General features: G+C 56.4%; 1 long non-coding RNA gene across 1 annotated transcript; it reads left to right on the top strand.

Moving 5' to 3' along the window:
- Positions 1 to 550: 550 nt before the first annotated feature.
- On the top strand, positions 551 to 1,596 carry LOC107199466. The gene is made up of 3 exons (XR_004495734.1): positions 551 to 637; positions 797 to 1,068; positions 1,278 to 1,596. It is a non-coding gene; the product is annotated as an uncharacterized LOC107199466 (long non-coding RNA).
- The last annotated feature ends 2,319 nt before the right edge of the window (positions 1,597 to 3,915 follow it).

Raw genomic sequence — 3,915 nt, 5'->3', positions numbered from 1 at the left:
GCAGGATTGGAGAGTCGGGAAACCTGGGTGGCTCTGCTGCTCACGGTGAGCTGAATCTGGGGACATTGAGGTGCTGGAGTGTGTCCAGAGAAGGACAGAGAGGCTGGGAAAGGGTCTGAAGCACAAGTCACATAAGGAGCAGCTGTGGGGGCAGAGCCTGAAGAAAAGGAGGCTTAGGGGGGGACCTTCTTGCTCTCTGGATCTACATGAAAGGAGGATAAAGCCAGGTAAGGGCCAGCCTGTTCTCCCAGTTAACAAAAGACAAATTGCACCAGGAGAATTAGGTGGGATTTTAGAGAAAATTTCTTCATGTAAGAGGTTGTCCACCCCTGACACAGGCTGCCCAGGGCAGTGGTGAGCTCATTATCCCTGGAGAGATTTAAGAGACATGTTGGCCTCCAATGGTTCTGCAACCTTAATGGGTCTTTGATTCCATGATGCTCATAAATGAGGTTTGGGAATAAGAGTTTGGAGAAGTGGCTCCTATAGGAGCAGGAGACAGGTCTGTTTCCTCCATGGAAACCTCCTGACAGCTCCCTGTCACTCTGCAGAGTCTGAGTGTGCCGGGTTCTGGTGTCAACAATGGAGTCACCACTGCTCAGGGGGTGCAGGCTGCACAAGCCTACATTTTCCCCAGGTGAGTGCATTTCCTTGGTGATTTTCTGGTTCCTTTGTTGCCTGTAGAGTGTGGGGTCTGCCATTCCTCAAGCCTGTGGTATCATTTGCTTCTGGAGTTTGCCTCACTTATTCTTGTGGGTCCCTTCTAATTCATAATGTTGCAATTCTGTGATTCTAGGTTTCAGCTTGCTGTGTCTGAGGCTTTTTCCACCCAGCATATAAAGGGTGCAGAGAAACACAGGGTCAGAACAGGTATGGAATGGGTTCTTGCTGCTTTGACACACATGGGGTGATCACACATGTGTGACCACACAACCTCACAGGCTGCTCCCAAGAGCTCCCTCCTTTCCCAGGGGAACAAGAACATCCTGGAAAGTTTTCCCTCCCTGTGCTGCCATACCAGAGGTCAGGCACGAGGAAGCAAGAGCCAGGGCCAAAGCCACCTGCCAGGTGAAACTCTTATGGGAACAGATTGGAGGGGTCCTTCCACCCTGGGTGAAATCCCTCTCAGACACTTGGACTGTGTAGCAGCTCAGGAAGGTCCAGGGGAACAGCTCTAGCTCCCCACTTCTCCTGAACACCTGTGGAGTTTGTCCCCAGCCCAGATAGGTTTCCTATCTGCCCCACACTCATGCTGATGACTGCTGGTATTTCTGCAGTGTACTCACCCTATACCCAGCCAACTCTCTAAGGATGAGGGAAGCAGGTGGGCAGGAGTTAGCTCCTTCAGCCAGGTCTGACATCACACTTCTGGCTTCTGAGAACTGCCAGAGAGCACTGCAGGTATGTGCCAGATGGATGAGACCTGAAAGAAGCCCCTCAAAATCTGAGCTTAATCATGCCTGACACCTCCAGGAGGTCTGGCAGCTGTCTGCAGAATGGGAACATGGGAATTCCCTCTGGAGAGAACAGAAGGTGGAATGGGCGGCATGGGAAGCCTGGGCTGCTGGGGAGGACCAAGAGATGCTGCAGGTAGGGTCAGAGACCCTCTGTGTCAGGTCACCCAGGCTGCCCATAAAACCCCCTGGGGGCAGGGGTACAGGGGGTGTAATTGGAGGTCAGGGGAAACACAAAGGACTGATGAGGCTTGGGACAGGTCTATTGGAGAGGTTGGATGTTTCTGGAGGGTTTAGGGTGTCCCAGAGGTCTTTTGGGAGCCCCTGGGCTAGTTTGGGGGTAGTCCCTGAGGACTGGGGAGGCTCTTAGGACCCCAGGAGATGTGAGTCCCTGGGGACCCAGATTGAGAGAGGGTTCTCAGATGGCATTAAGGCGACCTAGGGGTTCAAGGGGACTCTAAGGACTCAAGGGAATGGGCATCTATGGGGTGCAGTTGGGGGTCACATAGATACAGGGCAGGGATTTGCCTACATGTCTCCAAGGGAGAGCTCTGGGGGGGAAGGGCAGCCATGAGCCATGGTGGGGTGACAAGTCTCCTGGCTTCCACATTTCCAGGGGTCATCTGGGAAGTGGCACCTCTGGTGTGCTGAGCGTGTCCCCTCCTTGGCAGGTATTCGGCGTTGGAGGTGCTTGGGCTCCCCACCGTCCATCCCAGCCCCCAAGAAAGGGGGTCACTATGAGGTGGGGAAGGGCTGGAACCCCCCTCCCCACAGAGAAAATGGCAGAGAGATTCCAGCCTGGTACCAGGTGGGTGGATGTGGGACTGTGTGGGCGCAGGGTGGGGCAAGGGGAGAGGCAGCTGGCAGCTCCCCAAGGGATGACGATTCCCTCTTGTTGCAGACACCTTTCCTCACGAGCCATCCAGGTGCTCCGTGGGCTGGAGCCACATCAGACACAGAGGAACATCTTCATGTTTTTGGCTGAGAACAACCGGCGGCGGCAGGAGCAGCAGAGGCAGTTCTGCAGGTAACTCCAAAGGGATGGAATTCCCCACATCCCTCCACTGAGGCAGCCCCGGGGGACAGAAGCGGGACCAGGAGGCTGCCTTTGGGCTGGACTCCCGGATACACCCAGCATCGGCTTCCCATGTGGGACAGAAAAGTCCTGGCTGAAGACAGAGGGACCTTGATGGCAGGCCATCCCCTTCCCAAACCTGAGAGCATGTCCTTCCCTGGCAGAGTCCTACCCCACACCACCTTTTCCTGAGCGGGGACACCTGTATGGTACGCCCAAGGTCTCAGCCCAACCTGGCTTTGCCTCAGCTGCACCAGGGACTTTCTCATGGGCTGGGAAATCACCAGATGCATCTCCATGGACACCTTGATACGATCTGATCCCAGGTGGCCTGAGCCAATCCTGCAGAAATACTCTGCCTTCTGCCCGCCTCTCTCCCCCTCTCTCCCCCTCTGTCCCCCTCTGTCCCCCTCTCGCCCCCTCTCGCCCCTTCTCACCTCAGCTCCAGGCGCTGGACCAGTGCATGAAGGGCATGGAGCTGTGTCTGCAGCAGTGGCTGCTGGTGATGGGGCTGGGAGGTCGCTCCCCTGCTGAGGTCCACCTGTGGATACAAAATAAATACCTGGGTTCCCACCTGCACTGAGTGGCCTAGGCCTGGTGATGAAGCTGCCTAATGGCTGGGACCATGCTGGGACCACAGGGCCTGGGATGGGGAGTGGGGCCTCGTGGGGGGACATGGGCTCTTCAGGAAGGTGAGGAGGTGAGTTTGCCTCTTACTTCCTGCTCAGGGTGGGACCGAGCAGCAGATAGGCCAAGGTGGGTACCATGTTTGCAGCTACCTGCTCTTCAGGAGGGACAGGTAGATGAGGTTCCTTCACAAGCCCTGGTCCTCTGGGGGACCTGTGCCAGCCTCCAAGCTCCCCACCCTCCTTCAGTACCTGACAGGAGGAGAATCCAGACATCTAGGAGATCTCCAGAGTGCATTTCCTGGCACAGGTGATAAGGAACCAAGAGGGAGAGGTGCCTGGGGAGCAATGATCACCCATGGGATCACTAATGCCTGCTGGGATGTCACTGCCCAGCGAGGTGCCAACATCCAAGTGAAGAGACTGGGGAACACTGGAACGGGGGGCACTGAAGAGCAGCGAGGCACTCTTGAGAGCACTGGAAGGGGCACTGGGAGCAGTGCAGGAGACAGGGAGCAATGGAAGAAGCTCTGGGAGCCCTGAGGAGGACCCTGAGAGCACTGGAGAGACTGTGGAGCACTGCAGAAAAGGTGGCACTGGCCTTTACCACCCCTGGGCAGCCCGACATCTGCCCCACCAACCCTGGGCTTGGGTATTTTCCTCCCCAAGGAAGGGAAGGCACTGCCCTCCTCCTTCGTGAGCCCACCTCCCAAATTTGAACATGTCCAGGGATTGCTCCCACACAAAAGGTGTGAGGACA

This window comes from Parus major, unplaced genomic scaffold (assembly GCF_001522545.3).
Source record: "Parus major isolate Abel unplaced genomic scaffold, Parus_major1.1 Scaffold765, whole genome shotgun sequence".
NCBI classification, from domain to species: Eukaryota; Metazoa; Chordata; class Aves; order Passeriformes; family Paridae; genus Parus; species Parus major.
The sequence above is the reverse complement of the archived record's forward strand: the minus strand, read 5'-3'. Positions and strand labels throughout refer to the sequence as shown.